This window comes from Pagrus major, chromosome 18 (assembly GCF_040436345.1).
Source record: "Pagrus major chromosome 18, Pma_NU_1.0".
NCBI classification, from domain to species: domain Eukaryota; kingdom Metazoa; phylum Chordata; class Actinopteri; order Spariformes; family Sparidae; genus Pagrus; species Pagrus major.
The window spans coordinates 35079911-35107531 of NC_133232.1; the positions used below are offsets into that span (position 1 = coordinate 35079911).

Genomic DNA, 27621 nt, shown 5'->3' on the forward strand with positions numbered 1-27621 from the left:
GCTATCACTAGTACAATGGTTGACAATGCCTGCTGCTTATTTAAATATTATTTATTGATTATAGACCAATAACACCCGAGCAGTTGTCTGTACCTTAGCAGCAGGCTGAAAATGTATCGTACTTAATATTGTTTTGACATTTTCTCAATGTCAAGCCTAATTTATGGACCAACAATAAACTAACAGTAGTAAACATATATACAAGCTGTTGTTTGCTTATTTAAAAGTTATTTTATTGTTTATAGACCAACAATACCAGACCAGGAATAATAGTCTGTACAGCAGCAGGCCAAAAATGTACATCAAATAGTATGTAGTGTTTACTGCACTTTGTCAGAAGTACAAATGTGAACAGAGTGCCTGATGTATCGAATTATTTCTTGTTTATACACGAGCGTAACCCTGAAGAGGAAGTCCTTCATGTTTCAAGGTTGAAATGATCAAATTGACAGTGACATTATCTGTCATGTACTGTGTTGAAATAGATAACACAGCATCTCCAGATACAGAAATCCATCATTACTGCACAATTAAGAGTAGAGCCGGCTGATCAGTGGTGGAAGGAAAGACTGCTGTGTTTTGAATATGCAGCGATGGGCCGGGACTGGTGCCCAGGGCAACGGTTCTGTCCCAGTCTGTCCCTGATTCTGTATTGTAAGTGATATTATGGGCTTGGATCTCTGTTCTGATTTCTTTGTCTAATCTCTTTTCACTCAAATAAAAATCAAGTTGTCAAGTCAAGATTGATTTATTTATGTTCTGACATACTGAATGCTACAGAACGCAATCTGAAATAAACTTCTGCACTTCATGTCACAGTAAATATACAACATCAAGGAGATAAAGAGTTACAGTTGCAACCACCCTAATGTGCAAAAGTAGTGTTAATATGGTGAAAAACAATAACCTGATTTACATTTAATTAACAGCTTGCAAAGTTTGAAATTAGAGACGGCGCCTTCAGATGAGACGTTGTTTAGAGTCAGATTCACTTTTCAATCACGCTGCCATCGTTACCAGTTTTTCAGGTGATAAATGAGTGTTTTCTACAGAAAGGTTGTCGCCGTGTCACCTACTTCACAGTAAACAAGATAAAACGTGTTCTCTTTGTGTCTCTACATTAATAATTTGAAATTGTGGATGCAAGTCGGCAGGGCTGAGGGGCACAGTGAGTTCAGCGTCTGTGGAAGTGGTGTAGTGTTTTAGCGGATTTTTAAATTGGATTTTGGAATATCGCCCAAAATAATCCCTGTGGCAAACATAAATATATGATATTATTATACGACTTTGTTCAGAAGAGATCATCTTCACAGATGAACACCCCTTGTGATCTTTGAAGCTTAAATTAAATCGCTAAATGTAAAAAGCTAATGTTAGACTATAAACACACTACATTATGGTCACAAGACTTAAACGTCACCACCACTAAGCGTCTTATTTGTGGCGATGTGTAGTCGTCGGTTAAGGACCCAGAAGCGGACACCACAGTAGGAGCAGTTTCAATGGGATTTATTTGACAGAGCAAACAGGAGTTAGTGTGTGCCGGTCTTGGTAACTCGCTGGGGGTGAGGCGCAGGAGGCACACGGCTGAATGTAGGCGGAGAAGCGAGGCACAGAGGTCCACTGGTGAGTTGGATTGTGAGGAGGTGCTGCGGCTGGGAGGCAGGTGGAGCTGAGTGCTGATCAGAGCGGAGGTCACTGGTGGAGAAGCAGAGAAGCAAATTAGAGCTCAGGCAAAAACTAGAAACAAGAAAAAAAACTCTTCTAGAAACTATTTGCACAAGTAGAGCCGCTACATAGCACGTCGACTGACGGGAAATCATCTGGTAGCGAGTAGACTGGTGATCAGGGTACTTGAGCAAGTGCTCATTAGCCAAAACGCACTGCAGGTGTGTGAGTGGAAACAGCAGCAGCTCCAGCACAGAGAAAACTCCGCCCAGCCTCCTGCATCACCTCTGAAACACAAAGTACAAAACAAAAACACAACCACAAAAACCCACAAGTCCAAAATATGACATTAATACAGAGTTACTATAAAAGCTTTCTGTAAATTGATCAATCTACAAGTTGTAAAATCAAAGTTAGAATAGTTTGTAGGAGAGGAGGCTCCACATTTGGCATGATGACATTTAATGTCCGTGACAACTTCTGTAGTCTCATTCAGCCAATTTTACGACACGTAAGTGCTTTATGATTAAAATTGTGGACCATTTAAAGTCTTTAGCCTGTGGTACCACATGGTATATAACCGAAAACCAATTCAAAAACCTCACTGACTTTGAGACGAGGAAACCGGATGTGCAAAAATGCTAACTGATTCCTGGGTTTTAGGACTACAAACTACCCCACTCTATTAGCTAGTGCAACAACCTGGCAACCACTTGAAGGAGCAGATGATTCAATCAACAGCGGTGTTGGGACGTGAATGCAATTTCACCTTTAATTTTGCTCTACTTGACCTGTAAAGTTCCTGTGAATGACAGTGTCACCTAATTGATCGGATCACGCAGGATGGATGTTAATACCAGGTCTGAACTCTTGTTCCAAGCAGGTAGAAAATCTAATTAGCAATGTTCCAGTCCAGGGGTCCCCAAACTGATGGAGAGATGGAGCAGGGACCCCCTACTATTTATAATATATATAGCTGTTGTGGACAGGAGCTGCAGCGTTTTAGTGCTAGTCTCGTGCTGTGAGTGAACCGGTGCCCAGCTTGAGAGCTCCTGTGTGTCGCTGAATGTGTGCATTTCTGACTGAAAGATAACATCTTCTGCCTCCATGTATCCAGTCGCTACAATATGTTGGCTTCATGTTTATGTGTATTTAAAGACATTTAAATTTGTGGGGAGAAAAATATTTAAAAAATATTTAAAATTGTCTAATCAACCTGCGGACCCCCTGTTGAAGACGTCTGTTCCAGTCAGCACCATACATCTCTCTATTACTGGTCCCAGCTGCTCTTTCACTTCACCTACCTTGTCGTTGAGTGTCGTGCAGCTGGCGGCGCTCCTGATCTCATGCATGGGTGCAAAGACAGTCCACTGGTTGGTGTCGGGCCTGTAGCACTCTGCAGTCCTGAGTCGTACATGCCCATCATAACCTCCCATCACATAGATGCATCCATTCAGCACAGTGATGCACACAGAGTAGCGGCGGAAGTGCATGGGTGCCACCTCCTGCCAGGTGTGTGTGCTCAGATCCAGCCTGCGAACACTGTTGAAAAACTCTGTCTCGTCAGAGCCACCGACACAGTAGACATACCCGTCGAGGAAGGCAGTGCCGTGAAAGGCATGAAGGCGCTCCTGATTGTTTGTCAGGTCGATCCAGAGGTCAGCGCGGATGTCATACGCCTCAATAGAGTTAGTTGCATCACCGCTCCTCCGGCCTCCGATGGCCAACAGGATGGCGTTAGGCAGGCGAGGACGAGCGACAGAGTCACGCATGTTGAGGGAAGGTGAGGTGAGGCGGTCTTTTATTTGTCTTTGTTCACTCAGCATTGCTCTTCACCAGCTCATTGGACATCACAGTTGTCCCCAGGTGATCTTGACTCATCAAGGCCAGCCGGACCCACACGGAGACAACAAGAGAAAATCTTTGAATTGAACTGCAGTGGCTTCACTTTTCCTACCCAGAAGCTCTGCTCTCTTTGTATACAGGTGGTCTAACATGACTTCAAGCTTACAGCTCTTAGTTTGTTTGTAGTGGAGCTGCAGGTTTGAAAGCACCCATGTGATCTTACAATACTGATGTTTTTGCTGTCAGCTAAATCGAAGCTAAAGCTAGTGGCAGAACTTTAGACAAGAGTACAAGCAGGTGTCCTTGTCTTTCTTCAGGCCTGTGGGTGATCCAGTGAAGGATGGCCTCGCACACAGTACTCTCCTCTCTCACATTGAGGTTGTCTCTTTTTAGGATGTCGGTGAGTTCCTGCACAGTGAGATCCTGAAACTCTTCACTGGAAATGACCTCCTCAAAGTGATCAAGGATAAACTGGTAGGCCTTGCACTGCAGCTCAAAGCAGGGGCAGATGTTGGTGAACTGCCACATGCCGATGTATCTCTCTGGGCTGAGCTGCTCCGCCAGGAAGTCGCAGCAGGTTGGTGTATGCAAACTCGATGATGATCTGCATCATGTCAGAAGACAGGCCTGGGATGTTGAAGACCTTCTTGTCTGGGGCTGACCAGCGTATGAAGAGAGCTCTGTGGGTCAGGATGAAAACACAGGAGAGGATTGAAAGCAAACAGTAATCAACATCTTTCTCTCATCCTCACACTGATTTATAATTATTTAATTGCAAGTAAGATTTACAGTTTCAGTGCACATTGTTTGCTGTTAAACTGTCCAACATCCGGCCTCTGTTACATGTCTTCAGCCCTAGTATCACCTGGGGACCTCAAATTGTCCATAAGTCCATCATTTTTAAAGTAAATAATCCACCACAAATTTACATAATATTAAAGCCATTCGGTTCTATTTGGCACCATTTGGAAATTAAATTTGATTGTGACTCATAAATGTTGAACAGCAGTCAACAGCTGTGCTGTGAGATCGACCAGGATGACGTTTGAAAGCAACGATAGAGAAGGTTAGGAGAAACAAAAGGCTGTCATATTTACAAAAAAATCAGAGATGTGATAACTCTGACTTTCAAATGCTGAAACAGATTGAGATGAACAGAAATAAATAATGTTGCATGTTTAAATATATCTGTTTCCTACCATGAGAAATCATTGTTATTTATTGTGAGAAATCATGAACATTAACATGTGATCAGTCTCTTCACATATGAATATTTATTATTAATAATAATAATAGTAATATTATCATAACCGTGCAACTTTAAATGTATTCAGGAAGTTTGTATCAAACAAGCAGCCCTTCATATTACTCCGTACCCTTGAAGTAGCTCTCAGTTTCAATAAGTTTGATGACCCTGCTGTAGAGTCTAGTGTAGAGCCGTCTTCTTGACCGGTCGCCTCATTTACCGTCTTTCACTCACATGCTTCACATCCTCTCATTTGACACTCTGTGTTGTGGAGATGAGGCTGTGACACAGATGCATTGTGAGATGTTTGAGTTACGCAGCAGACATTTTTGAAATGCTCCATCTAAACTCTGCTCACATTCCTCTTCCATTGCCCAGTGTATCACCTTGCAATTATAATTAGTTGTAAAGTATTTAATTCTACATTACAAAGACAAATGCCTTCTCGTAATTACTATACGCATTAAAATAACAAAGTTAATTAGCTGAGGTCAGGTTGGGAGAACTGCTAGTGAGATGAGTAAATTACATACATTTATAATAAACCGCTGCCATTTCAGAGGTGATGAACAAAATGATTATCCATCAGAGTCACACAAAAAAAACTTTCTGTTGTAATTGTCAACTCTGAGGGAGAGAGGAGGCCCCCGTATGTTTTTGGGTGACAGTTCCCAATACCCAGTTAATGAACCCTCAGAAAACCAATCTTGATGTGAATAAAATTTAGATAGAGCCAACTGTTGTGATATGGGGATCATCATCGGTGTCGCTGAGATGCCACACAGTCCTGTGCTCCCCGTTGATGAAAATCTCCAAGAAGAAAAACAATATCTAGCAGCTCATTGCAGGGATGATAATTGTTGTTCCTAACAGAATGGACGGCGTGTGGGAGTGTGATTAACCAGCTTGGCTCGAGAGCCGGCAGAAGGGCCAATTTCAACTCAAAAACAAAAGGAATGCAGTGCAGCATGGTTAGAAAATGACATCTGTGAAGAGGGCACCTTAGATGAGTTACCTGCAGATTCTTATAAATCAGCATACAGTAAATACCAGGATGCATCATTCGTCTCTAGGGGTACCCGTACGATGTGACAACAGCTGGCTAATGCTAAATGAATTAAATAATATTCAGGTGAAATCAGGGGGAAGCTGATCACACTCATTAAAGGCCTCCTGGTGCTTTATAATGTCAGTGTGAATGGTTGGAGGATGAAACAGGAAGCAAGAACAATGGCCGCGGCTGCTTCACAGACAGTGGTTTGAAATAACGTTGGCATGCTGGAGCTCATACGGAAAGGTCATGATGCTCACACCCGAACCACGGAAAAGTGATCCATCTATTCCCTCCAAAACCTCTTCCCAGAGGCAGCGACGTGACCAGAGATCCGTCCCGAGGCTCGGTCCCGTCCCGAGGCCCGGTCCCGTCCCGAGGCTCGGTCCATCCCGCAGTGTCTCCTGATTAGCAGCTGGCGATGCTAACAGCTAGCAACAGTCCCATCATGGTCTTCAGTTTGCGCCGGTAACGAGCCCTCACTTCTAAAACACACTCGGCTACACTCTTAACAATAAAAGCAAACCCTCGCCTAACCCCCGGTTGATAACGGTGAATAATACTTTTCATTAAGTTATTTGAAAGTTTGTCCGGACTCACAACTTTCCGCTTCTCGGTCTCTCCTCGTTTCCCTCGCTTTCCCTCTAGTCCCGCCCCTCTAACAATCCGACAGGTTAATCCCGATAACAGAAAAAATGATTGACACCTGTCCAAACGAATGAGAACCCACATAAGAGCAACCTGAGGCGTTCAAAGTCCTTTCAAAACATAGGACATTTTGGTATCATTCGCCACATTAACCATACAAATATAAACAGCAGCAATACATGTATAGGCCCACATCAGAACACTTTACAACTGAAATACATGCAATAAACCCATATAAATTATGTACATGATTTAACTCACGTCACGTAACTTATCTGACATAACTACATCACTCACGTAACAAAAGTGACGTAAGTTAAATCATTTACATCTGTAAACTTACTTACGTTTGAGATGGGCTGGTATGTATGCACGTATGTAGGGATAGATAGATTTGATAGATACAATATAAACGTACAGGAGAGGCCTCTGATACAGGATGGCTTGGAGGATCTGCATTTTCCTTTCGTCTGTTTGTTCGTACGCAAACCTCGAAACGATTTGCTCAGTAACTTTATCTCAAAGACGGGAATAACTACGTCAGACTAACTGGAAATATCTGAAGCAACACCCGACCCTTTATGATCAAAACTGTCCTTGGACAAATACTGTATATTACCACAGGAACATTACCTTCTGAAGTATGCTCTTTATTAGTTTGGTCATAATGACTCATCCTCCTCCCCACATCCTCCTCCCCACAGCTCTGTTTACCGTAAGTGGTTCCTTTGTAGACAGGATGGTCTTAGACTTGATCTCCAGAGCTGAATATTTTCTCTTCCTGGAAAGATGTGGGACTCTGGCGTGCTTCCCACCTCCTGTAGGAGTGCTGAGAGATGCACAGGGAGAGCCAGGTGAGTCTGGAGAGCCATCTGGAGGAGCCGCTTGGTTTCATAGTGTGAAGACTCTGCTGGACATTAATGACGGCGTTGTCTGCAGCCATAATGAGCTCCGGGTCCGGCTACTTTCAAATGTCTTTGGCACGGTCGCCCTTGTAGGTGCAAACAGATGGAAATAGGGGCATGGACATGCTTGGGGAGAAAAACTTCACATACAGAACAAAAACTAAGTATTAATGCTTTATGTGAATGCTTCCCAAACTACTAATGTTATGGTCTACAGCAGTGAGCTGCTCATTATCAACACACAGTGCAGTGCAGGGAGTCATTCTGTCACTGCTGGTGGCAGAGTGGATTTCATGACCAGTGGACTCTACAGCAAACAACTGAACACATGAAACACTGTTGCGAAGAGTCCTCTGATGTGTGACTAAGATCAAAGTTGCAGTAATTCTTACTCCATGTTTTTCGGAGGGCTTTTTTTATGATTCAGAAGGTTTTTGTGTTGAATGTTAAAGGCTTCTTATCACTTTCTTCAGAAAAAGAAAAGGAAAAAAAAAAAGGAGAGTCTTTTTTGTGCATTATAAAGGGTTTCTACAATGCTCCCACAAAACCTCTCCTCCAAATGGGAGTTCTTAGGGAAGAGTGGTAGTCTCAGCCCCCTCTGTTGCTATGCAACCACAGAAAACCCAGTTGAAGCACGGCACCTTTACTCAAGTTTGAGTGTTCTGGGTTTTTGTTTTTTAACTTTCAGCACCCACTGTGTCGAGTTTTTAAACACGCTCAGCATTGTTAGAAAGTTGCAAGAGAAAATTCATTCCATTGAAAAAATAACTGTATTAGTGCAGAGAGAGAGAGAGACAGAGAGAGAGAGAGAGAGAGAGACAGAGAGAGAGAGAGAGAGACAGAGAGAGAGAGAGAGAGAGACAGAGAGAGACAGAGACAGAGAGAGAGAGACAGAGAGAGAGAGAGAGAGAGACAGAGAGAGACAGAGAGAGAGAGAGAGAGACAGAGAGAGAGACAGAGAGAGACAGAGACAGAGAGAGAGAGACAGAGAGAGAGAGAGACAGAGAGAGAGAGACAGAGAGAGAGAGAGACAGAGAGAGAGAGACAGAGAGAGACAGAGAGAGACAGAGACAGAGAGAGAGAGACAGAGAGAGACAGAGACAGAGAGAGAGAGACAGAGAGAGACAGAGAGAGACAGAGACAGACAGAGAGAGACAGAGAGAGACAGAGACAGAGAGAGAGAGAGAGAGAGAGGCCCGCAGCCGGCCCGTATTTCAACCTGTTTTTGTGCCGTCTTTGTTCTAAGTACCTGAAGGAGCCTCGGTGGACACACGCTGACACCAGTTCAAACATTCATTCCCTTTTCCATCTGTTAGTCAGAGCAGTAAGAAATGGTAGCGACCTTTTGGACATCCCGTTGGACAGCGGTGTCTTTTGTTTGGTCCATCAGAAGTTAGATTAAAGTCCCACAAAAGAACCCCAAGGCCCTAATTGTTTTATTCCTCTGAACAATATTAAAGTTATGCACAAAACAAACAGCACACTGTGGATTTTAATATTTGGAGAGCCTTATGAGTGTTTGGGGCTAAAAAAGTTCATCCTGAGAAAACGATGCATGTAAAGCTTTGAGTCTCCGTAGCGAGCCTATGAGCCTGCGGGTTTGTTGTGAATGTCATTTAAAGAAGTTTTTTGGTTAAGTGGTCATTTTTGGGTCTAATCCCAGTCGTGTTGGAAAGCAGGAAAACCTTTTAGTTCCACTATTGTGCTGACTGTGAGCAGAAATGTCTTCTGTGGATTAGACTGGGGGATCGCAGGGGACAAAACAATCACTTTTACTTTATCCTCATTTGCATGACAATGACAAGCTACTTTTGATTTGGTTGCAGCCAAATACGTTTGGCTTTATTCTGCAACACAGTCACCACTAATTACTATAGGGGAAATAAACATGATAGTATAGCACTGACACAAAAACACTACATGTCATCTTGAGTACTCGACAGTAAAATAGTGGATACAAACGGCTCTTACAGTCACGGCAGGTCCAAAACTAAATGACACAGTTTACAACTTGATCAGACCTCTTCTCAGGACTGAGTGGGCATCTACAGACAATGACTGACTGACATTTCCATAATTCCCCTTATAGTGTTGTTCTGCTCGAACAGAGGTTTACAAGCACCTGTGTGGGACTGAACTGTTGAAAGCCCCCTCAGCGAAAGCCCCCTCAGCCTCGTAGTTTAACATTTATGTTCTGTTTACATTCATGTACTGTATCTCCCAAAATGTTTGTACCAATTTTTCATGAAATCAAGAAGGAGCAGGTTTTGCCTCTAACCACTAGCTCCAACTGTGCTGTGTGCTCCCCCACTGTGTCACAATCTGGCATCAGGACAGAGGAGCGCCACCTGTTGAGGATACAGTAAAGGTAAACCATCTTTCAAGAATATCAGAAGAGGGTTTTACCCAAGTGTAAGCCCACTGTGACGTCACCCATTAGTTTGTGGGCTACCGTTTGAAGCCTCGAGTTTGGCATTATGGTTCTTTGTAGCCAGGAGGGACCATATTTGGACAAGAGGGTAGAGCTGTTTTGAAGAATTGAAACTAACGACTGAGACCATAAACTCATTGGCAAAATGTTTACTGAGGTAATAAATCAAGCGAGAAGTGGCATCATTTTCTCATAAGCTCACATAGAATTGGACTTAACAACCAGTGGCCATCAGAAAGAATGCAGGTTGAAGGTTCTGCATTGGCTTCACTTTCCAGACCCAGAAGTTGTGTTCAGTATTTATACGGTCTGTCGTTTGACCACTGCTATGCTAACAATGCGGACGGTGTAACACTAGCTCGCAGCGTAGCCTCTGATGGGCTCCCTGCCTCGACCTTGTCACCAATCAGGAGTGCAAGTCAGGAGAAATTGTACATAGTGAAGTTACACAGTGAAGTGTTTTCCTGTGACCTTGCAGAAGAGTTGGTGCTGGGAGCTTTGTGTTGTGGTTACTTGAACTCTCTTTCTCAAACCAGACATTATGTTAAGCCATTTGATTCAAAGGAACTTAAAATGAACTGAGACCATTCGCTCCTGAGTTCCAGCTGACAGCAGAGCATGCTGTCACATCTCTTTTGTGGAGCAGGCATCTAAGAAATTTGAAGGTATGACACGGCTAATGTGCTTCTATCATTTTGGGATCTTTGTGTGTCTCTGTTCTGATAGAGTTCAGCACTGTCAGGACATCTTGTAATTGGTCAATGTCAGCACATGTCAAAGTTCACCATCACATGAAAGCACAGAGCAAGTTTATTCAGCCTCAGCTGATTGCATTGATTCCATTATAATGAATTGGTTTTTGGTCTTTGCCGTGATAAATGCTGGTGTGACTGGACTCTCAGGATCTCTCAAGCCTTCGCAATAATTGCAGAAGAACAACGTGTCCTGTATAAATCAGTATAGGCACTCCAGCTGGAATTTGGTGGCATCTGGAATGGGAAACTCTTTCCCCGTGGCTGGTTCCTGCTTCCTTTTCAATCAAAAGCAAGGACCAAACCTGCAATGGAAACTGCGTGAGATTATTCCTCTGTGACAGTGACTTCCTAATCTCTCTCCACTGGCTTCAGAGAGAGACAGGTAAATGGAGCGTCTCTTTCCGTTTGCGCTTTCTTCTTGCAGTGACCCTTTTCCCTCAGACCTCCATGTGCCTCCCTCCTCAGTGTGACAGTGTGAGATGACAGGTGGGCCTGCAGAGCTTAAAACTCCTAACCCCACTGCACAGCCACTTTCAGAGCATCACTTTTTGTGGCTGGAGGTCGCTGAACCTCTCTTCCTTTGGTCAGACAGGACACTGAGGAGAGGATGTGCACTCAAATTCGGCTGTCAACCTTGTCCCTTATGGGTTTTCTTTCACACTGCTGTCTTAAACTATGTTGCAATGGAGGCATACGAGGAAATAGCTTCTCTCCTGAGGAGGAAAGCATCACTGAGATTCCTCCCCAGGAGGTGCACATGGTATTTTATTCCCTGTACTTCCTGGTCCCCAAGAAATCAGCAATTATTGCACTTGCACATTCAGAACTATTATAGTGCTTTTTTGCCAGATGATGTAACAGCTGTTTGAATGTAAGACCAGGGGAAAAAATAACCCTTTCCCCAACTCTGCTACTTGTGTGATAAACTGCTAGCAACCTCTTGTGATAGCATGAAATGAAGCAGTTTTGTGTGACGTGATGCAAACGTGACACGCTGTGCATTGAAGCATATGTGGAGTTTTTCACCATCACACAATGGCAACAATAGCTTAACAAATTTTGATGCAACACATCCTCATACCTAAATGACTGGTTGATTGTCAGCATCTCCAAAAACTACACATATCACCATTTCCAAAACAACAGTGTTACAGCGACACATGTACCAGACCTCTGTCCAACGCTGTTCTGGTAGGTTTAGGCAAGAAATCTACTTAGGAAAACATCGTGGTTTGGGTTAAAATAACAATGTTTCTTCTGTAAATTCGATTACAGATGTACTTACGTTACCTGATCAACTTAGATCATGTCTGTGGCGTAACATTAGTAAGTTGAAAGAACTGCGACCAAGAAACTCCTGTGCTTGTCTAAGTCGACCGTCCATCCCTGACCTCCTCCCCGGATGTGCTTTTCACTCTTTATACTACTTCTCCTCACTTCCGCCTTTGCAGCTGTAATAATTTCTACAACCACTGGAGGTCACTGGCTAACAATAACGGTATATATGAGTCATAATAAGCTGCTTTCACAGCTATGTTTGTTTTCCTGATGAGGACGACACTTTGAAACTACAGTGTCACATGACAGGGGACGTAGGGCATGGCTTTGCATCACATTTAGTTTTTTTTCTTCTTTTGTTGCGGGCTTCCCCGTCACTGAGTCTTGTGGAGGCATGCCTATGAAAAAGTAATAGCAGTATGGATCATGTGGCTATTTGTTCTCAATTTAGCACTCAGGGGCTACTTGTCCTTGAACAGTAACAACAGCAAAAATAAAATAATTGTGATTTTTTCCTTGCTGAGTGGCAGCTCTGCCAAAGAGGGCAGAAGGGAAACTCTAGTTAGTTCGTGTGCACATCCTTGTGTCAAAGGAGGTGTGCTTGACTTTGCAAGACATGTTCAAAATGTAACAAGATTTTCAACTTGATAAAGAGCAGGTGAAGTTTGAAGTGATGGATATGGAGAGTGAAAACCCTGTGCTGCAAATCTCTCAGTCTGAAGAGCTCCAGCTTCTTATCAGGTTCCAATACCTTTATACTTTGTTCTTCAGCTGTTTGAGTGAAAGTCCTTGAAGCTTAATCACACACAGTTTACATGATGAATGAGATGAAAACATGCATATTAATTCAAAGGAAATATCTGGCTGATACACCTTTTGCTTCCTTTTGGCTGTTAGGCACAGGTCGGTGGTTGGACAGCAGGTGCCCGTGGCAGGTGATGCTCTGATGTTTAATAATCTTTTTTTTTCTTCTCAGACCGTGGCTGCATGGCCCTCGCACGTCATTGCGTATTCGAGTCCAGCTAGGAGTGCCTTGCATCCCTTATGGCCTTCGCCTCTGGTTACAACTAACAGCAAAATCCATCAGAGGGCAGAGGATGCATGTATGAAAATTTAAAGGGCATGCGTCCACCTGATTGGGCAGTCAGTGCATGCATCTTTCTCTGGTTGCTGAGCAGGAACTTATTATTGATGTCTCTTACTGGGCGATGCACATACTGATAAACTGAGGTTACATCAAGGGAATATCCATTTCGTTATTATTAAAAAAAATCCTGTTTTAAATTTCAATGTGGGTGAAATCCTAATTCAACAAATGTGTTTTCGGCTGAAGGAAACCAGCTTTTTGTGAAATACACGGTTTCTTAAGCCAAAAACAATAGTGGAAAAAAAGAAGAATGTTTACATACATATGCTTTTATATCTTGTGTATTTTTCAGAAATGTGTTTTATTCTGAAAGCTCCCTCATGTTGGCACACGCAGGCAGTTGCACACAATGAAGTGATCTTTGAATTAATCCGTCAATCAAATGTAGTTTTTTTCCACGCTCAGGATTCATTTCTGCCATCAGTCCAAGGTGAAAGGTCTCATTATGCCATTAATTTCTGAAAAGCCCTCATATGTGCAGAAATTTAAATCTAACAGGCTTAATAAGGGAAACTGGAGACCACACACTCTGGAAACTGACAGACCAACGTACGATCCCAAAGCTTTTGGTGCTGAAACCGTAATTAATTGAAAATAATTATTGCTTTCACAGACTGAATTACATTAGAGAATGGTTTCAGAAAGGTCTAAATGACTTGGTCGGAGCTTGGTTTGACTCAACTTGGAATATATTTTCTCTGACCGTTTGCAGATGGGATAAAACTTCTGTTCTTCATTCATCATTTCTGGAAAAGACTTAACATAACAACCATGTAGGGCTTTTATGAATAATGATAAATGCATGAAAGGGAAATATTAAAGTGACACTTTGTCTCTACCTCTTATTTTTTAAGGGGATTTTTTTTACATTGAGCAAAGCATATTCACTTAAAAACAGTTTCTCATCTTTCCTTTGTTATATGTAGAGAAAGATATTTGCCACATCTGTCGTCTGTGCATTTCAGTTGTTACTTGGTCTGTCTTCTCATAGATGGTCAGGAAATGGAGCTAATAGGTCAAACAGCAGCAAAACATAATATACAACCAGTATTCAGTGATAAATATAAGAATAGCTTGCTTCTGAGAGTGAACAGCTATTGAAAATACAACAGAGAGAGAGGATAATAAAAATAAAACGACAAAATGAAACGTCAGCTACAACAAATACATGCCTGGAAATGTATGCATGGCAAATCCCCAGAGGCCCTCCACATGGTTACTAATACGCTGAACCTTCATCCTTAAGTGAGCACATGCGTGTACCTAATTGCACATGGTGTTGACACGAACCTCAGCCCTGGCTAAGAAGCTTAGTAGTGACGGACTGACATTGGCTCTTGCATGTATAAGTAAACACAACTCTAAATAAAATCTTTAAAAAGAAAACATGTCAGTGCTTCTTAGAGATGAGGGAAAATGAATTCCCTTTAGATGTCTTCACTGGCCGACATCTCCAACCACATCCCACTGCACCCACCGTCAAGGTTACTTCATCAACAGCCAATCAACACATGAAAAAATTCGAACTGTTAACATCACATCTGCCAGACTTTCCCACTCCTCTACTCACTTACACTTCATAGGTGAAGTCTCAGCCCACACTGCGGGTCAGTATGAAAATCCTGTTATGCAAACAATCTTCTAACTCAGATTTGTGCGATCTTATGATGTTTTATTGAAACCGAGCCTTGACACGATCCTTCAGACGGACTATGTTTCATCAAAGCTCATGAAACACATTGAAAAAGTAAAACATTCAAAATCAAGGAGAGTTTTTTTTTTTTTTCACAACATTCAAAAACCTTGTTTTTATTAATTTCAGCATAAATCAAGTTGTTGAAATGAGATTAACCAAGAGTTTGCTTGCATAACATTTGGCATCCATTACCATTCAGGCTGTCCCAGAGTACATTTTCCATTTAGCCCAAAAAAGCTGCAGGAACAAATGCCTGCTACGCACGGAAGGAAATTTAAGACGGTGGCATGACCTCAATTAAGATGAAGATCTTCAAGAAGTAGAAAACTCTCACAGAAAAGTGTGAACTCTAAACTATATGCAAATATAACTTACAGAGGATATCTGTGATCGTACATATATTTTGAAAAGGGTGATGCAAAAATGGCCTATAGACTATATTAAAGCTGCAGAAAACATCAAATGTAGATTTGGGAAAAAAAGCTTGAAATTCATCCCAAACCCTTTTCACTGCGGACTCTGCAGTGACTCCTCCAGTTCAGAGTCAGAAAAATCTCATTGTCCACTGAACAAACTGACAGAAATGAGTCTTTCTGTTGCACAAAAGAAAAACAGTCTATGCACTGAAACATTTTGGATTAAAAGTATTAAAGTAAAGAGCACAGATGTGCCGGTGTAGGTACATCATCAATGTTATGCATTTTTTCTTTTATTAAGAGTGAGCAAGTAAAAGAAGGTGTTGTCTGCAGATATGAAAATAAAACTTTGAATCTCTATTTGCAAAAAACCCAGCCAGTGGTGGACAGCAAGTTTAACCAACACTGACATTTGTCAACCAAAACAACAACAGTTAAACTGGCAACAGACAAGTTTTCTGCTTCAACGTATCATCAGGAAGTCAGTGTTGATTGCAGAATGTGATGGATTTAGAGTAATTAAACTATAAACAATCGCTGTCTAATCTTGTTGTTCTTTTAGGCAACATGGCAGAAAGAGAGAAGATGAATTATAATGAATTCAAGAGTGAGAACAAATCCTTTGGTCTTAGATCAGTGTGTACAATTAAAGTGGAAACATAAATTTTTGTGAATCAATATTAGCAGAGGCTTATATTTATTGTATTAATATATTCACCACACTATCATCATTGATTTCAGTTAAGAAGGTTCTGTTCAGTTCTCGCTGATAAATTTAAGCCCGGGGTGCAAATCTGTGAGCAGGGTCATGCTGGCATTTCAGAATAAACACTAGTCCTGTGAAAAGATAATGACAACACAAACTACTCGTGCTAACAGCATAGATACATTCTTAAGAAAAGGGAGAATATCACAAGAACATGCTGTTATAGATATTGTTCGTAGTTATCAGAACACAGCGCTAACATTAAAAGATGTCTTGCTTAAAGCTTCCTGCCATTATCTACACTATGAATAACATTCAATTCACTTTCAAGTGAAAATCATTGGACAATATGCAGAAGTGAAAGTCTGTATGAAAAAGCGATGCACTGTACGCTGTCACATTGTAACAGTAATTATAATGGCTGCCAGCATTCAACAGCTGTCCTTGGAGAGGGTGAGCGTATCTTTACATGGAGGTAGAGTAGCTGTCCTTGTTGTAAGAGGATTGGCTGAAACAACTTTTGTACTTGTACTTATCTGCCAAACAGAACCACAAAGGGAGAATGCCTTAGGAGGTGTTTTGTTTTTTGGCCCTTACCCCAATCCTGACCCTAAAATAAAAACTATATCAGCAGTCATTTGCTGGGTCGGGGTTTAAGGGGGGGGTTTAACTGTCCACACTAATGCACAGGCACTCTCCCTGTATGTGTCTGCTCTGTTGACTTTCTTTCGTCAGGAGTAATTTTGAAAACACCACGAGTTTTGGATTTTTTTTCACCCCTGATTCTGTTTTTCACAACAGCAGGTGAGACACGTGTGGAGGAAGCTAGCTGTTAATTACTCAGCCTATCAAATATCACAACCAACGTGGTGCCACATGACATCAAGGCAACCAGGTGCACTTGCAAGCTTGGAGGAAACAAAAGTGTGAGTAGGCTTTTTTTTAGAGGTTGCATCCCGATTAGTGTTTACAGGAGGGATTCAAGACCAGAGAACATCTCTGTCTTTCTCTGTGTTTCTCTGCAGAGCATCTGTGAATGTCAGCCGAAGGGAGGAGTAGAGTGAGAGCAGACTGTCCACTAGTTAACTGATTGTTGTCGGATACAAACGTGAAAGTAATGAAACGCTACAATGAGTCGTTACATTTACTTGGCGGCCCGACAAAGTAAAGTCTATGTGTGGGAAACACTGATATTATAGAGGAATACTACAGGCAGCAGTGTGTCTCCATGATCCTCCTGCTCTTCTGCAACTACACATTGCTACTTGTCACTATAAACATGAAGGTCACACTACTCTGTGGAGATTATAGGCTACAATATAGTATAGAATTGTGTTTATATAAACACAAGTGTTTATAGTTGAGAGATGCATTCACAAACATGTACTCTTCTTCAGCAGCATGAACAGCTTCATGGATTCATTAATACACAGCACAGCCAGGGGATGAAGCCTTCGTGCAAAAACACTTCTTGTTGGTTTTAATTTGAGATTAGCTGACACCCAGTGTATGGACGCTCTCTCCTAAAAATGGGCTACTCTGTGTCTGTTAGGGCCCGTGTCCACATAGCGTTCTTTCAGGCAGAAAAGCGCTGACTGTGTGCTGAGATGAAGCGACAACAATATCTTGACAATCTGCCACTGTATGATCGACACTGCCCCTTGTGCGGTGTACTGTCAGCTCATTTGTTTCATTTGACGTGGGGACATCAGAGCAGAGACGATGTGGGTGCGTGACATGATCCGCTGGAGTCACAAATATGTTGAATATTATTACCCAGACCAGGAAAAAGAAAAAGAGCGACGGTGACGTCATCAGCAACAAGAAGTTTTCAACTCGAAGCGGCCAGCAGCGAGATACTCCTCCATTTTCTTGGTTACCAGGGCCATAGGTAACGACGCCCCTGTCTGATCTAATATATGATTGGTTGCCTGAAAAAGAGCAACAGTGACAACCCCAGCACATTTCTGAAAAGCTCAGAGATTTTCAACTAGAAGCGTTCTAGTGGCCGTGCAAAAAACTAGGCTGCCACAAAGTGACGCTGGCAAATGGACACAGGCCCCCAGGTTACTGATATTCAGAGCAGCGGTTGAGGAAATGGACTCTAACCAGCATAAACCTCACATAAAGTCAGGATTTACCCCTTCATTCTTAGCAAAGGGGCTGCATTCTGGTCATTTTGCTAACAAGGGGTTAGCATCCCCTCCTTGAATTGTGTACAGCATAGTTACAATGACAGTGAAGCACCATTATGACAATGTGCTAGCTCTGCCTCTAAAAATAAAAGCAGCATGATTTGAATCATTCGTCACTTCAGCTGGTCAATGAGGACAGGTGAACATGTTACCACACACTGTCTGCAGGTTTGTGTGTGTCTGAGTATGTTGTTATCATGTCTACAACACTTCAGTGACATGAAAACAAATCTGTGGTATGTAAACAGATGGTTTTTTTTCACGTGAAGAGCTGTTGTGTCAAATGCTGTGAATGTACTTCAGCTCCCACTCAGATATAAGACAGGTGAACGCCTCAGCTGGCGATATTATGACACTTATCTCTACAGCACACAAACTGAACGTTCTGCATGATGAATAATGATGATGTTTTTCAGTTGGGAACAATGTTTGTCACGCACCACTTTTGGCGCTCTGCGTGTGAGAAACTTAAATTAAGTTCACAGCTGGACCTCTAAATGTGCCCACTTTCAATCAAGGCCTGATACAAACACGCACACACACGCACACAACACAAGGATCAAAATTAAGTGTTACTGTACTGAAAATGAGTATGTGGCGCACTGTAATGTTGTTTGTGTTTTTTAGTGTTGTAGAAATTACCAATTAAAGGCAGAAAACAAACAGTCTGAGAGGTGAATCAAGATTTATTAACAAGTAAATTACTGTTGGTGGTTTCAATAACTGCGTCGCTTCACAATATAAACTTTGTAATGTAGAAGAATTCACACATTTTAGAGAAGATAATTTAATATGATGTCCACGGTCCTTTGAATTTGAAATAGTCATCATATTCATCCTTTCTTACGTGTTCTTGTTGCTCAGTGCCTGAATCTATTTCTCTCATCCCCTATAAACTCGTCATTAAAAGCCACGTTCAGTCTAATACACTTTAGTTTGGGCGTACAGTTTGTGTGGCCCTCTCTCTTTGTCAGAACAGCAACAATCAGAGCAGTGGTTTGGGCTGTAGATCCTTCAGTTAGGTGGAACGTTCATGTTCGCTCCAGCTGCTCCGGAGAATCGGCGATGGAGCGACCAACGGGCTGAGTCAATGAGGAGGTAAGCAGAAAACACCTTGTCCTCATTGGTCCTGATTTACCTGCTCAATACGAGTAAGTGTAGCCAAACTCTAACTGCCAACCTTAAAATGCCGGGCTTGTCATGGTTTGGGTTTTTAGTTTTGTGATTTCTATTTCATGTTGACAGTTTAGCCTCCCTTTACTTCCTGTCTTTGTCTGCTTTCCTGCCCTTTTCTGTGTACACCTGTGCTCCATTAGTTAAGCATTCCTGTGTTTTCCCTTGTTCTTTGTTGGTTTGTCTGCGTCTCTTCGGTCCTGTCTTCCTGTCGTGATTTACCTGCATTTGCTGCATTTGTCCTTGTGTTATTTGCAGTTTTTTTTGTTTGCACTTGATCATTCCTGTTTTGTTGCCAGCCTTTTTACCTGCCTTTTGTTTTGGATTTTTGGACATCAGCTATTATTAAAAGCTTGCTTTTAGTTTTTAACCTGCCTGACTCAGAGTTCTGTATTTGGGTAAGCGTTTGATAACCTTCACAGGCTTTAATAACCTGAGTGCTAGGAGTTTAGAGAGAAAGAGTGTGTGTGTGTGTGTAGTTGATTTGTCGTGCATAAAAAACAGAAAGCGAGTCTGTTCTGGTGAAGTCTTACAGCAGTGATTTAATTTGGGGCTCCTAATTTTACCTGACGATACAGCTAAAGTAGGGAGGGAATGTTTGTTTTACTGAAACTGAGAATATTGAATTAAGTGGACTCTGCTGACCTCAGGTATACATTAAGAAATATCTTGTGTTCACATGATTTAAAGCTGTTGAATTAAAACCACCTGAGAGGGAATCTGAACGCACCTCGGCTTCCGCTCACAAAGATCGTGCGGTGGCAGCAGTGGCGACACTGATCAGGGATCAGAAAACACTACAACAACTCGTTATGCCTTCTGTATGATCACACGAGTTGAGATTGCTGTAGCCAATTTCTTCTTTAATGAGATGGCCAATTACAGTGTCATTTCAGTATTACTTCAAATGCCGTTACCACAGGGGACAGACCCTTTAATAGCTACTTCCACAAACCAATTACTGACATACGTTCACTTGGAGGAATACTGTCGATGTGGCATAGAGAGTTAAATGCTTTTACACTTTTTCAACATCTGGCTGGAGCGTGTCTCAAATTTAAAGTCTGTTTCTGTTTCTCTGACTGAGCCAACAAATGTTTATTCCTGTTTGTCAGTACCTGTGTCACCTTCTGTGATGCCGCGGTCAGACTACCGTGTAGTGCATCATAACGGACATCAACCGATGCCACGTCTGGGACGCCTCACTACATCCTTACAGGAAAAACGAGCAGTTCAGAAAATTTCTTGCCTTCTATTTTCTAGTATAACAAATCCCATGATGTGTTCTGTCATGTTGACCAATAGGAGCCCAGAGCACTCGTCTGTGCACAACTGTAAACATGACAAAGCAAAAGAGGAATGATGTCGGTGCTGCGAGGTGGGAACAGGTGAAACAGAGCAAAGGTTGTTTTTCTGTCATCTTTTGGCTTTTTTTTTTAGGCATTTGTCTGTTTATAATCTTGTCAGTCGATAACACCTTCTCCCCGATTACATCACACAGGTCGTTAAGGTTGGCAAGCTAAAATTGGTCAGGGACCGACGTGTAGACTGTCATGTCTTTCGGCCAATTCAATGCAAGAATTTATGACACTACAATCGCCCATTCTGACACAGTGAACGTCTTAACAGACTCAAATATCATGTAGTCTGAACCAGGCGTTAGAGCTTGTTGCTGCTTCTCACCTCGAGTCTGTTTCTGAACTTAGACCTGTTCCTGTCTATTTCAGCTTGTTCCTGTTTCCCTGCCAGAGCTGTTTCTCAGCCTGTGCCCACTCCTGAACCTTTTTCTCATTTTGAACCTGCCCTGCCCATCTCCTTCCTCTCCAGCTTCAGTCAGTCAGGCTCCTCTCTTGGCGTATCTGACATCCATACTATATACTAATTCCATGCAGTATGTACTATACTGAGATCCTCAGTTGGATCTCAGTATAGTTGAGATCCAGCAACTCAAGACACACACAGAGGTAAAGGAACAAAAATAAAGCTTTAATGCTGGAAACCAAAGTCCAAAATCCAAAAACCAAGCAACAAAAAGGTAACAAGAAGAATCAAAGGAATCGAAAGAGTTACACAGAAACAGAGGATGAAATATAAATCCATGTTGAACAAATCAGGAACACACAAGGCCTAACCAAACCAACAAAGGCCATGCCTTACAATACCCATACTACCATACTATTTCGTATATGCCAGAAAAATATTTAGTATGTTCCATCAGGAAGTATGTGAAATGCAGTATGCCAAATATACCAGCATGTCCTACTACATCCAGTCGTATTTTGCAGTATGCAAGCCAGCATGCTTTTCTGGCTATTCTGACCCACAATCCTAGATAAGATACGCCACGGTGTGTCACGCAAAAATGAACCAAAATCACTGCTCATTTCACAGAATAAGAGACACCACGATGACAGATGAAAGCACATCTACACATACAAGTGTAAGTTTTATGTTCTTTGTACTCCAAACTGGTCAAAGTTCAAGGTGCACTGTCATGACGAAGTGACACGTCCACTTTTGTGCTTACCCTTTTTCAAAAAGGGTGTGAAAACAGACAAAGAGAGGACGTGGAAAGTAAACATGACACATGAAGATAAACTATCAACATAAAACAAGAAATCACAAAACTAAAAACCCGAACCATGACAGTCATTGGCAAATAAATGTCAAAAGAAAGCGTTCAGAATGAAGTCTGGTTTTTGGTAGACATCCATTGAAGTTTTTTCAGAGTGAACACACAACATAACGTGCTTGGAAGTATTATGTATTTGGGACACACCTCTTGTTAAGCCTTATCTGCCCTCTAATCACCCTATTGTAAGTGAATTTCTCACCTGACCCACTCACCTGCCTGCTCAGCTCTCCCCAGTTCCCTCATCTACCTCGCTGAACAAAGGTAACACTTTTCTCTACCACAACATTGCACGAAGCCAAGTCATTTTAACTCCTTATTTTTCTGATTCGTCTGTTATGAGCTAATTGCTTTGGAATAACGTTTTTTTTTTGAAGTGACTGATTTCACACTTTGTTTCTCTCTCCCACACACAGACGCACGCGACCTTCCACCACTCACCACATGAAGAAGAGGGTTGTGCTCACGTGCATCGTTCAGTTTGACCTTCGGGTTCTGCAGAAGCCTTGACTCCATGTGTTGATAATTGAGTTGATCTCATTGAAGTAGGCCACCTCTCACCTTGTGGAGTGTTCCCTCAACAGCACTTAAGGTTTTTCCTGAGGCAGTTCAAATGGAAAACAAGCTAGCAGGGGGAAAAAAAAAAAAACTTGATTGGGTTTAGATTTTGAGTATGTGTCGGGATGCAAATCAGTTGTCTGACAGAATTAAATGACTTGAAGGGTTGTTGTTTGTGTGTGTGTGTGTGTGTGTGTGTGTGTGTGTGTGTGTGTGTGTGTTTGTTTTAATTGTTGTACAAAATGAGCACAAATCTGCATGTGGGTATTAATAGAGATGTTGATTACTTAAATGTTTTGACGTCATGGAGATGCAAACAAGCTAGTTTTAAGCAGAAAAGGAGCTTTTGTATTCCATGTGAGCAGTAATCCATGTGATAAAGTCTCCAGCACAACAAAAAAAATTCATTCAATCTAATAATTTTATAGTAGGACTTGATCACCTGCAACGTGGGCACAGATGGTGTGGCCACTCTTCAGCTCTGTGTGTTGTCCTGTGATGCACAGGTAACACATTAACACAGGAGTCGCCTGCTTTTTTTCAGGTCCTAGTTTCCCCCGAGGGCTACATCGAACAGCGTCTGCAACACTTGTGTGCTCATTATTGGGCCATCATCAGTGTGAACTCCCAACCACCCACAAACCAAGACAGCCTAACCTTTTAAATCACCTGTTGAATGTGTGCAACAGCCTAATATTAGTGTTGGTGCAGCCAACAAACAGCTTTGATAATAAACAGGAAATTTTTAAAGAATTTTACACATTTTAGACAAGCAGAGCGTTAAGTGATAATTAAAAGCAGCTAAAAAAATGCTGCTAATTGGTAAATAAGCCACTTTTTATAGCGCTGTTTTTAAAGCCTGACAAAATCACTAAAGATTTGAACAAATGTGTTCATGTGTTGTTCTGTGTACTTCTGGTAATTCTAATATACATGGGAGATATGACCCATTAGCTAATTCCTGTTAAGGTGTTTATTGGAATACATAACACTTCTCTATCTTAATTTAGCAACAACGAGGTGCTGTGGGAAACGTTTTTCTCGACTGGACTAAGCTTTGGACAAATGTTTTCACCACCTGAGGCTGGGCACACTGAAACCACTCAATTACTGGAGAACCAGGCAGTTTGTTGGCACTGATAAGCTTGTAAGTAACTATAGAGATGCCCACTTTAACTCAGGAGGGACGATTTTATTGACACTTTCATTGACCATAAGAGAAAGAAGCAAACTGCAGATTAGTGCTGAATTACACTGGTTGAAAGAGAGAGCACAATCCCCACAGTGTACCACCACATGCGGTGAGGGTCAGGACCACCGTACTGTAATTCAACTACAGTGTGAGCCCAGCGAGGAATGACTGAGAAGATTACAGACTCGATGAAAAAAAACGACAGACAGTTGCAATTTTTGTCTCTGCTTAAAAAAACAAAAGCTTAAACAACTAGACTCAGATTAAATACCCTCCATATGCTCGTACAGAATCAGCGAGAACACCAAAAAAACAGAAGGGCAATAAAACAAGGCCGCACAGCAAATGTCCTGAAATTGCGAGCAGCTGATACCAAATGATCCCAGTGAGACCATGGAGCATTCACTTACACATGTTTACAGATTATCATTAAAGAGCTCAAAAGTTTTAATTTCCACAAAGCCGTCAATTAAACTTCCAGTGGTATACACAAGGAAACGGCTCCTGTTTCAAACTTCTCCCCGAACGTAGGGACATCAGTCTGTAACGAGACATCTGCTTTCCTCATAAAATCAGTCACCAAGTTTAAAATATAACCGACAACTTAAATATCTTCTGGGTTTGCAAAATAAGGCCCAGAAAAAGAAATTTGCTGATAACAGCTGTTATAAACATGCATCTATTTTCCAAACTGCTCTTCCTCTGGTTTCAGGGGACTGGAGTCTATCCCAGCACGAATTGGGTGAGCACACCGTGCACTAGTCGCCAGTCTATCACAAGGCTAACACATATAGACAAACAAATTCACACTCACATTCACACCTACGGGCAATTTAGTTTCCAACTCACCTAACCTGCAGGTTTGTGGTCTGTGGGAGGAAACTGAAGCACCCAGAGGAAACCTACGCAGACAGGGTGAGAACATGCAGCTCCACACTGTGTGTTCCAATGTTGTGTTGAAGTATTAAAGATAAAACTCATAACGTCATTATTTGAGTTAGCCACTGCAAGATTTGGGTATTTTTCAGGATGCTGGCTCCAGAGCCAGGACAAGCCATGATAAGCAAACACAATACAAATGCTAGTTTGCTGTATGAGTTGCCACCAAACGGATGTATATCAAAGAAATAACAGACGTGAGCTTTAAACTAGACAGTTAATTAACAAAAAGTCAAAGAGATTTTATTTTTACTTATATTGAGAACAAATTGCATTAAGTATCGTCTGCCAAAGCCTGGTGGAGCTCATTCCTGTGCAGCAGAGCTCCATTGTTTGCCAGGTTTCACTGCGTTTACTGTACCTCAACACCAGTAACATGTCGAAATGATTATAGGCCAATTGCTCTGACACCAGTAATGATGATATGCTTTGAGAGGCTAGTCAAAGCTGAGAGTATTATGTGATATTATAGCTGCTTCTTCCTGAGATCCAATACAGTTTGGTTATCAGCCAAGTAGGTCAGTTGACAGTGCACGTCCCGCGCTGCCCTTGAACAGCCTGAGGGGAGGAACACCTATATCGGACTACTTTTTATCGATCGTAGCTATGTTCACAATACCTTCGTGCCTACTAAACCGGGCCGGGTCAGTCCATCTGTGCTTGGGTGTATGATCGTCTATCTGGACGACCATGGATAGTGAGGTTGGGAGACGCCCACACCGACACAGGTGCAGCACAGTAATGTTACCTAAGTTCTATTCTCATTTACATCTGCTTCCCCATAAGACCGTGTGAGAGGGATCACAAGTGAGCCCAGCTTCAGTCTGCAGGGCCATGAGGCCAGAGAGCGCTGAAGCCACGCCCCCACATCTATTCAAAATGTTCTCCTATTGAATGTGTTGCAGGCCTAAATATGAGATATGCAAATAACATCCAGACTGACAGAGAGTCTTTGCTTTATATAGGATGGAGGTGAGATAGCTGTTGATGTGGTGTCACTTACTGCAGATAAAACCAAAGAAATGATCATTAATCTCAGGGAGCGTGATGTCTACCACTCCTGCCTAACCATCAAGTGGTTTTAAAGTTTTAGGAATTCAGATCTCCTACTGTCTGACCTGCATGATAACTACATGCCTCATTTCCTCTGTCGCCTTGAGAGTTTTGCCATGTCCTCAGATACCTTTATGAATTTTTACTGCTGCATTAAAAAAGTATTCTTGCAGCCGGCATACGAGCACGATTTGGTAACACCTCTCAAAAAAAATGGGAAGCGGCTTAACAGCGTTGTTAAACAGGATTTCTTCCAGGATTATAGGCAGACGGCTGCCATACCTGGAAAGACAACTTTACCAGCCGCTGAAGGAAGAGTCTACGGGGTATACTCCAGGACACAACCCAACCGGATCATCACTTATTCACACTCTTACTAACAGAGCGGCAAAACAGGCACTACTTTACTCAGGGACAGATTTTATCCACAGGCAGCAGGGCTGTGTAACAGGAACTAGCTGGTGCCCATGAATGAACTACTGCACTTTAAAAATGGCTTTTAACTATTCATCGCCCCTTTTCCTAAATGTGTGAGCACAGGTGTGTTTGGGTCGGTGTGCATGTAAGACAGTCTGAAGGAAAGAATGAAAGTATTAAGAGACCTCAGAATTGTTGGTCGTTTTACAGGATTGGTAACAAAAAGAGAAACCAGCCTGATCATTTTAAAGGAGACATATCATTTTTCCTCCTTTCCTTCAGTGTGTTATTTATGTTCTTGTGCATGCAAAAGATCTTGAAAGTTAAAAAGTCTGCACCAACAGAAGCTCCTCTCTCCCACGGAAAACACTGCTCCTGAAATGCCTCGTCAGTAGTCCTGAAAATGAGCATAATATGCCTCCTTTAAAACATGAACAAGGACAGCGCATGCATCCATATTGAACTGGTAACGTAACACTTTGCAGGATTGCTAATTGTAATCGTGATGTATGCTAATGTATGGTTTGTGCTGGACACAGTTGAATGTTGTGATCATGGTTAATTCATTAAAATGTGACAGCTGACTGTGAGATGGAGCCTGAAACACTGGTGCTGAAGGCAAACACTCAGGAACACATCATGATTACATATCTGAGTCACAACATAAACTCAACAGCTAACGATAAGCATTGTTAGGTGTCTTTGGTTAAATGTCAGCGCTGACTGAAATCGAGATGTATAATTAAAGCCAGCCTTCCACTCTTCCTCATCACCCTACTTCTCAGGGTTTGAACTTTGCTATTATATCTAAAAATCTGCAACAGAGTTGTTATAAATAAATGTCATTTTTGGAAGATATGTTCGGTTATTTGTGCACGTTCATTATAATGAGGAAATTGTTGTCTGCAGATGTGACTGGGTCAGAGAAAGGGAACATACGTGTAAAAAGGAACTATGGTGGCGAAATACAAACACGACAGAATTATCATGACAAACAGGGGAATTGTGGCTATTAATCAAGTGTTAAAAAAAAAAAAGTCTAGGATACTTCCTGTCCTAGAACCTAGTTTTTGGTTTAAAATCATTCTGGATAAAAAAAAATCATTCTGTCAGGGTTTTCTTAGTGATAAAGTTTCTTCCTCGCTTCCCAGCATTGGCAGCAAACCAGAAATAGCTCATTGGCCCGGCTGATTCTTTACAAAACCTGAAATTACTTGTCAAATCAGCAAAGTGGCAGATTTTGAGTTTCATCAGCTGCTGTGACAAGTTTTAAAAAACCCGTCTTTTGCTCTAACTAGATTGCCAGTGAACTTCACTCAGCCACTTTTCTTCGGCCTGCTTTGAAGTGCTCTCTCTCCACCATATTATTTCTGCATGTTTCAACTATTTTGGCTCCTTCCCGTTTGGGGACAAACTCATAGAGAACACTGTCAGGCTCTTCAACTTCAACAGCGAAGGGGAAAATTAATCTTTGGCTGAGGAGAGCAGATCGGCGGGAGACAAAGCAGCACAGCCATTAGGGCTGTGGAGGAGGCCAAATGCGCTTGTGGTCGTAGATCGACGCAAATGACTGCGCCAGGGGGACAACAATTCCCCTCTGCTGGAGCTTCTGCTAGATGATCATTAGTGTGCTGGGTTTGATTGATATGGCACATTTCCGATGGCAGGTG

General features: G+C 42.0%; 1 pseudogene; it reads right to left on the reverse strand.

The window, feature by feature from the left end:
• Nucleotides 1–1532: 1532 nt before the first annotated feature.
• Nucleotides 1533–7401, reverse strand: LOC141013053 (kelch-like protein 10; annotated as a pseudogene).
• Between the last annotated feature and the right edge of the window lie 20220 nt (nt 7402–27621).